The sequence below is a fragment of the Xyrauchen texanus genome, chromosome 47, assembly GCF_025860055.1.
Source record: "Xyrauchen texanus isolate HMW12.3.18 chromosome 47, RBS_HiC_50CHRs, whole genome shotgun sequence".
Classification (NCBI taxonomy): Eukaryota; Metazoa; Chordata; class Actinopteri; order Cypriniformes; family Catostomidae; genus Xyrauchen; species Xyrauchen texanus.
Window position 1 is genome coordinate 27,076,008 of NC_068322.1, and position 10,803 is coordinate 27,086,810.

The 10,803-nt window shown below is 41.6% G+C and overlaps 1 protein-coding gene across 1 annotated transcript in view; it reads right to left on the reverse strand.

Annotated features, from left to right (window-relative positions):
• The window catches only part of LOC127638667 (nuclear pore complex protein Nup50-like), a 47,033-nt gene extending 46,535 nt beyond the window's left edge, over positions 1-498 (reverse strand). Inside the window, exon 1 of the mRNA XM_052120281.1 lies at positions 369-498. The gene's annotated coding sequence lies outside the window, so the exon portion shown is untranslated. The remainder of the gene's footprint in view (positions 1-368) is intronic.
• Positions 499-10,803: the final 10,305 nt, after the last annotated feature.

The following is a 10,803-nucleotide window of genomic DNA, read 5'->3' on the forward strand; positions in this document are numbered from 1 at the left end:
GTTCAAGCATGTGAACTGTTGGACCATGTCACTCATTTATAAAGATTCAGTGATCAAGTCCATGTTGTAGTACATTTAATATGAAAAAGCGCATTTTAAGCGCATGTCAGTTGAATGACGAGACGAATTGCGCAAACTACCATCTGATAAAAAAAATTAACAAGTTCAAACATGATTTAAATGGGTAATTCCGGAGTCAAATTATATTATAAGTCATGTAAACTGCTTGTATGTGTTTATATCGTGATATTAAATGACTCTTGTGTTTTAAATGCGCTTATCACAGGCCGGTTTTCGTGTTAAGGTGACTATGACCTAACACCGGTCAGTGTGAAATAAACCGCTGTTTAATAATGTTATAGACTTACCGTACAGAGTGTCCCGACAGCCGTTTGCGCCAAACGCACAATGTTGAATGTCTGAAATAATCAGGTAATCTCAGCAGCAGCAGGCCGCGCATTCACACCGCCATCTTACAAACGGAATATTCGCGCGTCCACATGTAGGTCTAGGCATGCGCATAAACCAGCAGAGCATTGTGGGAAATTAAGCCTTTTGATGCATTGTGACGCTGACAAGACTACAACGAAAAGTAATATGGAGTTATTTTGCTTTAGAATGTCCTAGAAATGGCTATTATTTGTTAACCGTTCGCAAAAGTGTTATATTTGGTTTATTTGTCATAGCTGTAGTAGCTAGTAAATTACATTTAACATTAACCAAACAAAAATCAGATATTTGGCAATGTTTACTAGTTTCATTGTTAGGCCATTTCAAGTCCCAGGGGGTTGACTTTTCTTAAAAGAAACATTTTTAACATTTTCTTTTTATTATGTAAAGGTCACATTTTAAAGTATTTTTCCTGGCCTTCCTCGTTTATTCTTGGTACTTCTTAAAAATCCTTTTATGTGTAGATTGGATTGTTTTTGACCCAGACTTTCAATATTAAACTATGAAAATCTATTACAAAAATACAAATGATTGCACGCTTAAAACTATTATAATTTAAACAAAGTGTCGAATAAACCATTTCAAGGATTCATAATTTTTCAAATTTCACCACTATCTCACAGTTGTGGCAATTTTTCTTTCTCCAGAAGTTAATGTACTTGATTACTGAGTCAAAAGTTTAGTTAGTGATGTGAAGAGCATGCTTGAAATAAAATATGAGACAAGTGATGTTTTAAGATAAAGAATAATCAATGATCACTTGCCAAATAATGCAAAAAGTGTGAAAATATTATTTATTTGTGTGTTTAGTATACATTAGAAATTACCCTTATCCATATCAAGGTGTTTAAAATAAATAAAAAGACTAAATGTTGTAACGTGTACTGTGTGAAACTCCATGGCAAAATAAATAACTGGACTAGGCCAGAAATACTGTATGCTTAAATGTTCATTGCTATGATATTACTTCAAATGTAATATTCAATACTTTACTCATCTTTCACAATAATTTCTTCACTTAAGGGCTTTTTCTAATAGCATATGCAATTATTTATAACTTATTAATCACTGTATCTCAATTACATTTAATAATTTGACAGCCATGATTTTTTATTTCTGAGTTCACCTGTACATCCCAGCATGTCTCAAATCCTCTTTGATTTTTTGGCTAAATTTGTGGGTTATTATGTCCCTAGAACTGCTACTCAAAGCATTCCTGTCTCTCCTCACTAAGTTCTTAATGAAGTCATGGAAGGCTGATTATCATTTTTGCTTTATGCATCTCTAATTGCTGATTTGTTCACATGGCAGATTTAAATGTCAATCAGACAGCACAGATCAGTGAAAGTGTAATTATGCAGATTTAGTTGCATGCTGTAATTAGAGGAGTGAATGGACAAATTAAGAGGAAATTTAATTGGTTTGTCTCTGGTATTATCTGCAGGACACATAAAGCTGCTGCATGAAGATGTGTTCCAATCAGTTTCATCATTTCATTAATAATAGAAAGATCTCATCCAAAACAAAGATTACATTAAAAATATCAAGAAAAATGCATCTATCGATTGTCATAGATATTAAAATAAACAGGAATATTTTCCAATGATTTTGCTTGACGCACACGATTCAACTGCTACTGCTGTTTTGACAAGACACTCTTAAAACATGAGTGTTTATTGAATTACAATGAAATGCTTTTAAATCCTAATAGCTAAAAGAGATGCTTAGACCTAATGCCTCTCTTTTAAATAATAAAAAAGATAAAGATGAAAAATGTTTAAGGCATAAAATGGCATGTTAGTCCCCCTAAAAAACAAAAAACCAACAACAACTGGTTGATAATTGCTATCTGTGTCCTATTTGTCTGAAAACTGTACTTATTTTGTGTCTAGACCAGTGGTTCTTGACAGGGTCATGGCCCAAAAATGACCAGCTTAAAAGTGTTCACGAATCAGACACGACTACTTCTCTCAGTCCCTTTTCACATTGACTATATGGAAAAGAGAGGCCAGGATATTCTTGAAAAATTCACCTTTTGTGTTTCACAGAAGCAAGAAAGTCAAATGGGTTTGGTGAATATATGATGAGTTTTCAATCTACGGAACTATTGCTTTAAAAGAATATTCCAGATTCAACACAAGTTGAGCTCAGTTAACAGAATTTATGGCATAATGTTGAGTCCAGTGAGGCACTAACAATGGAAGTCAATGGGGCCAATTTTTGGATGGTTTAAGGCAAAAATGTGAAGCTTACAATTAAAAAAAATACATTAATGCTTCTGTTAAAACGTGTATTATTTGAGCTTTAAATTTGTTTAAATCGTCATCGTTTTAAGGTTTGAGGTTTTGTACAATTGTAAAAAAGGTTGAAAAATTGGATATAGCTTTACACAGAAAAGGTTAAGCGACTTTATCACACTAAAATCATGTTAACTCAAATATCCTATATGTCTGGTGGCTATACTTTTGAAAAAATAGTTTTTTAATGTTTAAAAATTGTCTCCAATTCGCTTCCATTGTAAGTGTTTCACAGTAACCCAGATTTTTGTTTCGTTTTTAAAAAGAGGGACGACTTGAAATACATTTTTGTGCTAATCAGCATTATGCCACAAATGCTGTCGATTGAGGTTAACTTGTATTAAACCCAGAACATTCCTTAAAAGCTGACATGTAAAGATGTTTTTCAGTGTGAGATCTGCTCAGGTCTCGGCTGTGATGCTTACAGTAAGAGCTCCATTCCCTGCTGTTGTTAAAGTCAAAGGGCTCTTCAGGACAGGACAGTGTACTCTCAAACATCTTTATGCAAGTGTACTCCAACATAATAAAATGTATAAAAATAATAAAAAGTAGAGTTTTTCTCTGGTGGTAAAACAGATAAAAAATATGAATCTTCATTTTCAGGTCGTGTGTGTTATGAAATTGCTCTCTCTTTGTCAGTATTTTCTGCATGAACAAGGCCATGGTAATGTTAAGTTTGCTGAATAAATAGAAAGTTAGTTATTAAAGCCAAGTAATGAACATGAATATTAGTAATGGGCAGATATGAGACATGAGACATCATTAGTAAATGGAAATAAAGGTAACAGTTTACAAAAAAATAAAAAAATCTCTACGTTAAGGTTCATTAATGAAAATGGTAATAATGTATTTACATTATAAACCATTGATATATGGTTATTTTCTATTATGTATTACTGCTGAACATCGTGTGGATGCAAATAGGAGAATTTCTTTGTTCAGTGTAACTTCTTACCTTCCACACATGACAATAAACAAACTTATACTTGAACTTATAACAACCAGCACAAAAAGGGCGACTTTCATGCAATACTTGCCAAATAATCCACATGGTCAATTTTTTATAATACTTATTCACCATTAATAACCTATTAAAATGTACCTCAATGTAAAGTGGACACATGTGAAGCATTTATGAAAGAGTTACAACAATAGAAACTGTTGTCCATAAAGTATGATTTAAAGGTCATTAGGTGTATCATATGATACTGTATATGCTGTAAATGAGCATGAAGAGCTGAAAAGTGTTTTTCAAAATGACTTTAGGTGACTAGGCCTTGGAGAGCGCCATTCTTTTGACATCAACATAAACATAAGGAAAGTGATAGCACGAGTGAGTCAAGACATTACAGTCATGAATATAAACACAAAATTACATAATCCCTCCATTTAAATCTCACTATAAAAGTCTTTTTTTTTTAAGATTAACATTTTATTGATTCCAAGAACCTCTCCAGGAACCATCACCGTATCGTGTTGGAGAGGGTTGTGTGCCCTTATGAACCTGAGGGCTGAGTTGTCTGGAGCCAGGGAGCCTGGTAGGGTCTCCCAAAACAAAGTGGTCTCAGGTGAGGGGCCAGACTAAGAATGGTTCACAAAGACGCCATGGAAATAACGGCAAGAGGAGGAGCTACCCTGCCCAGAGGAAGCCCTGGCCCCTGTCTGGAGCCAGGCCCAAACGGAGGCCTCGTTGGCGAGCGCCTGGTGGCAGAGCTTGCCACGGTGCCCGGCTGGCACAGCCCGAAGAAGTGATGTGACACCCCCCTCTTCATCCCTTGGGCCCACCTCCCATTGGAGAAACCGCAGGAGTCGGGTGCGCTGCCATTTTGGTGGCAATGAAGGCCGGGGGGTTCGACGGACCAGAGTTCTTCTCTGGAGTTTCCCAGGGTGTGAGGCGACTGGTGGGTGTGGGGATACTCACAAGTACCGGTTGAGCGCTGCTACGTTAGTGTTTACCCCGGTGGACGAGAGGGTCGCCTCCCTAGGCCTACGGGTTGTGGGGGGGAAACTCTTACTGTTGTCTGTGCATATGAACAGCAGTTCAGTGTATTCGGCCTTCTTGGAGACCCTAAATGGAGACCTGAATAGGGCCCCAGTAGGGGACTCCATAGTGATGCTGGGTGACTTCAACGCGCACATGGGAAATGACAAGGACACCTGGAGAGGCGTGATTGGGAGGAAGGCCTTCCCAATCTGAACCCGAGTGGATGTTTGATGTTAGACTTCTGTGCTAGTCATATATTATCTATAACAAACACCATGTTCGAACATAAGGATGCTCATAAGTGTATGTGGTACCAGAGTACCCTAGGACGAAGGTCAATGATCGATTTTGTAATCATGAAGTCGGATCTGAGGTCATATGTTTTGGACACTCTGGTGAAGAGGGGCCGGAACTGTCAATCGTTCACCATCTGGTGGTGAGTTGGGTCAGGGGGTGTGGGAAAGACTCTGGATAGACCTGGGAAACCCAAGCGAGTAGTGCAGGTGAACTGGGAAAGTTTGGAGAAGGCCAAAAATCATCTGCCACTTTAGGAGGAGGAAACGGGGAACCATCCAAGCTGTATACAGCAAAGATGGGATGCTGTTGACCTCAACCGAGGAGTTTCAAAGGAACTCTTTGAAGAACTCCTAAATCCCAACACGCTGGGATTTAGGAGTTCAGATTCCTAAACTCCTTGATGGGGGATCAGATTCAATTTCCCAGGGGGTGGTCAATTAGGTGGTCAAACAACTCCACAGTGGCAAAGCGGGGATTGATGAGATCTGACCAGAAATGCTGAAAGCTTTGGATGTGGAGGGGGTGTCATGGATTACACACCTCTTCAACATTGCGTGGAAGTCTGGGACAATGCCCAAGCAGTGGCATAATGGGGTGGTGGTTCCCCTCTTCAAAAAGGGGGACCAGAGAGTGTGTGACAACTACAGGGGTATCACAATTCTCAGCCTCCCTGGTAAAGTTTACTCCAAGGTGCTCATTACTGCTCATCACGGAAGTCAAAGCTCTCGATCTACCAGTCAATTTTCATTCCTACCTACGGTCACGAAGGCTGGGTCATGACCAAAAGAACTAGGTCACGAGTACAAGCGGCCAAAATGGGTTTCCTCAGAAGGGTGGCAGGCTTCTCCCAGAGTAGAGCCGCTGCTCCTTTGCGTCGAAAGGAGCTAGTTGATGTGGGTTGGGCATCTGGTAAGGATGCCCCCTGGGCAAGCCTATACAATATAGAGGGGGTCCAATAGAATCTAAATAAAATTTTGAATTGCATAAGTCACACCCTTGCATCTCTAGATACAGGCTTGACATTTTTTAGAATCCTAGCCCACACTCCCTCATTTACATTTTACATTTATTCATTTGGCAGACGCTTTTATCCAAAGTGACTTACAAAAGAGGAAAACATAAGCGAATCATCTTAAGGGACAGTGGTACAAAAGTGCCATATTACAAAGTTTCACTAGCATCAAAATAGTATTCAAAACATAAACATGCAAAATTTTTTTTTATTAATAGTTTTTAGTGACTAGTTAAGTGCTCTTGGAAAAGATAATAGGTACAACAAGGCGACGTTCCTTAGCCGAACGTAGGCTTCTAGTGGGTATGTAGCTCTGCAGAGATGATTTTAGGTATGTCAGAGCAGATCCAGTGACTGTTCTGTTTGCCAGCATCAGAGCCTTGAATTTGATATGAGCATCAACCAGTAGCCAGTGGAGAGAGACATTGAGTGGTGTAACATGTGCTCTCTTTGGTTCATTAAAGACCAGACATGCTGCTGTATTGTGGATAATTTGCTGAGGTCTAATTGCACATGCAGGGAGGCCTGCAATGAGAGCGTTACAGTCCAGTCTAGTTATGACAAGTGACTGAACAAGCAGTTGTGTAGCATGTTCAGATAAGAAGGGTCTTCCTGGTGTTGTAGAGTGTAAATCTACAAGATATTGTGGTCTTTGAGATGTGGTCTGTGAAATTTTGTTTGTTATCAATGGTTACACCTAGATTTCTGATCGTTATTGAAGGCATTACTGTAGTCAAACCCAACTGCACGGTGATGTTGTGTTTAACAGCAGGGTTGGCTGGAAAGACCAGGAGCTCGGTTTTGGCTGGATTGAGTTGCAGGTGGTATTCCTTCATCCAGGCCGAGATGTCTGCCAGGCAGGCAGAGATTCGAGCAGTCAAAGTAATGTCATTGGGCTGGAAAGACAAGTGGAGTTGCGCGTCATCGGAGTAACAGTGGTATGAGAAACCATATGTCTGAATGATGGGTCACATGGATGTTGTGTATATAGAGAAGAGAAGTGGCCCAAGCACTGATCCCTGAGGTACCCCAGTAAGTAGTTGATGTGGCTTGGATACCTCACCTCTCCAGGCTACCTTGTAGGACCTACCTGAGAGATAGGAGTTAAACCAGTCAAGCACAGTTCCTGTGGGTGAAGAACAGGAGAAGGATGGTTGACTGTGTCAAAGGCTGCAGAAAGGTCCAGCAGAATCAGGACGGATAATCTGGATTCAGCTTTTGCCTGTCTCAGAGACTCAGTGACACACAGCAGGGCAGTCTCAGTGGAGTGTCCACTTTTGAAGCCTGTCATCCAGCAGTTTGTTCTGTGAGAGATAGGCAGAGATTTTCTCAAGTTTTTTTGCCATGAATGGGATGAGAGAGACTGTGTGGGGTCAAGTGCAGGTTTCATCAGCAGTGGGGTTACTCGAGACTGCTTAAATGTAATGGGAAAAGTGCCTGTAAGTAGAAACATGTTAATTATGTGTGTGAGTGCAGGTAGGATGGACGGAGACATGGCCTGGAGAATGTGAGAGGGAATGGGGTCAAGGGAAAAGGTGGTGGGGTGGTTGTAGAGGAGGAGTTTAGAGACATAACTGGTAATCTGGTAATCAGAAGGACACTGGTTTGAACCCCACAGCCACCACCATTTTGTCCTTGAGCAAGGCACTTAACTCTAGGTTGCTCCAGGGGGATTGTCCCTGTAATAAGGGCTCTGTAAGTCGCTTTGGATAAAAGCGTCTGCCAAATGCATAAATGTAAATGTAGTCAGAGGAGAGAATGTAGAGACAGAAGAGTTGCATACTGGTGACAGCTGTTTGATGGGGTGTGGTGCTGTGAATGTATTGCTGATGGTTGTAACCTTATTAGTAAAAAATGCGGCAAAGACGTCTGCTGTCAGTGATGTGTCAGGTGGGGGTGGGGGAGGTCAAAGCAGTGTGTTGAATGTTCTAAACAAACTGTGAGTGTCTGTCAAGTCAAGTCAATTTTATTTGTATAGCACCTTTCACAACACACATCATTTCAAAGCAGCTTTACAGAAGATCAGCATTAACATGAATCGATGAATCATCATTGTGTAATTTAGATAAAATACGATTCTTAATCGTGTTTAAAAATAATTAAATAATAATTGTATTAATAACCCCAGTGAGCAAGCTGTAGGCGACTGTGGCAAGGAACACAAAACTCCATAAAATGTAGATTAATGGAGAAAAATAACCTTGGGAGAAACCAGACTCACTGTGGGGGCCAGTTCCCCTCTGGCTAACATCATGAATATAATGTAAATATTACTTATGTATAGTTAAAGTCATGGTTTAAATGATTAAACTAAGTAAGTGTTAAGGGTCAGTATTTAAACATCAATTTAGTTTGAACTGTAAGATTAATGACCAATGTCAAGTCAAGTCAAGTGGTTTTTATTGTCGTTTCAACCATATACAGTTAGTACAGTACACAGAGACAATGTTCCTCCAGGACCATGGTGTTACATAAAAACAACATAGGACAAACACAGAACCACATGAGACTACACAACTAAATAAAATACCTATATAAAATACCTATATATATATATATATATATATACCTATATAAAGTGCATGTGCAAACATGTGCAAAAGTTACGGGACAGTACAAGAAATTTCTGACAATGAACAGGACAATAGGCACAGTGAGAGACAGTGCAGCGCCAACCAGTACACAGTAGTGCAAAAAGATGACAGTTTCTAAAAATGTAAACATAACATACTATGAGATAGTGTTCTATGCACACAGCAGTTATTGAGGTAGCAGCCAGGTATAAAGTGACAGTAATTAAAGTGCAACTCAGGACACGTGTGTGTGTGTCAAACCAGTCTCTGAGTATTGAGGAGTCTGATGGCTTGGGGGAAGAAGCTGTTACACGGTCTAGCCATGATGGCCTGAATGCTTCGGTACCTCTTGCCAGACGGCAAGAGGGTAAAGAGTTTGTGTGAGGGGTGTGTGGGGTCGTCAACAATGCTGGTTGATTTGCGGATGCAGTATTTTTTGTAAATGTCTTTGATGGAGGGAAGAAAGACCCCGATGATCTTCTCAGCTGTCCTCACTATCCTCTGCAGGGCTTTGCGGTCCGAAACGGTGCAAGTCTCAAACCAGGCAGTGATGCAGCTGCTCAGGATTCTCTCAATAGTTCCTCTATAGAATGTAGTGAGGATGGGGGGTGGGAGATGTGCTCTCCTCAGCCTTCAAAGAAAGTAGAGACGCTGCTGGGCTTTCTTGGTGATAGAGCTGGTGTTGAGGGACCAGGTGAGGTTCTCCACCAGGTGAACACCAAGGAATTTGGTGCTCTTGACGATTTCCACAGAGGAGCCTTCGATGTTCAGCAGAGAGTGTTCACCTTGTGCTCTCCTAAAGTCAACAACCATCTCTTTTGTTTTGTCAACATTTAGGGACAGGTTGGCTCTACACCAGTCCGTTAGCCGCTGCACCTCCTCTCTGTATGCTGACTCGTCGTTCTTGCTGATGAGACCCACCACGGTCGTGTCATCTGCGAACTTGACAATGTGGTCCGAGCTGGGCATTGCTGCACAGTCGTGAGTCAGCAGAGTGAACAGCAGTGGACTGAGCACACAGCCCTGGGGGGCCCCAGTGCTCAGTGTGGTGGTGGTGGAGATGCTGTTCCCAATCCGGACTGACTGAGGTCTCCCAGTCAGGAAGTCCAGGATCCAGTTGCAGAGGGAGGTGTCCAGGCCCAGCAGGTTCAGCTTTCCAATCAGGTGCTGGGGAATGATTGTGTTGAATGCTGAGCTGAAATCTATGAACAGCATTCGAACGTATGAGTCCTTATTGTCTAGGTGGTTGAGGGGCAGATGGAGGGTTGTGGCGATGGCCTCATCCGTTGAACGGTTTGGAAGATACGAAAACTGCAGTGGGTCTAGTGAGGGGGTCAGCTGGGTCTTAATGTTCCTCATGACGAGCCTCTCTAAGCACTTCATGATGATGGGTGTAAGTGCGACGGGACGGTAGTCGTTGAGGCAGGACACTGAAGACTTCTTTGGCATGGGGATGATGGTGGTGGCCTTGAAGCACGTTGGAACGACGTGCGCACCTCCGCAGTCATCCACGGCTTCTGGTTGGAGCGTGTGGTGATGGTCTTGGAGAAAGTGACATCATCAATGCACTTGCTGATGTAGCTGGTCACTGATGCTGTGTATCCCTCCAAGTTGGTAGAATCGCCATATGTTGCAGCCTCCCTGAACATGTGCCAGTCAGTACACTCAAAACAGTCCTGAAGAGCAGAGATGGCTCCTGCTGAGCAGGTTTGCACCTGCTTTTGAAGCGGTTTTGTGCGTCTGACTAGCGGTACGCCCGGTACGCGCCTGGGATGATTTTGTAAACAAGATCAAGTACGTTCGCCCCTCTCTTTGCAAAGTCCACATACTGATGGAATTTAGGGAGCACTGTCTTGAGATTCTGCATGGTTGAAATCTCCGGCGACAATAAACAGTCCTTCGGGGTGAGCGTTCTGCAGTTCGCTCATAGCCCCATACAGTTCACAGAGCGCTTCCTTAGCGTTAGCGCTGGGGGGAATGTAAACTCCGGTTATGCAAACAGTGGTGAATTCCCGTGGTAAATAAAAAGGTCTGCATCGAACAGTCACAAGCTCCAGCAGCGATGAACAGTAACTAGAGACTAGCATAGAGTTCTTGCACCATTCTGTGTTGATGTAAACACACAAGCCACCACCACGAGTCTTACTGCAGAGAGCCATATTTCTGTCGGCACGAAACGAGGCGAGTCCG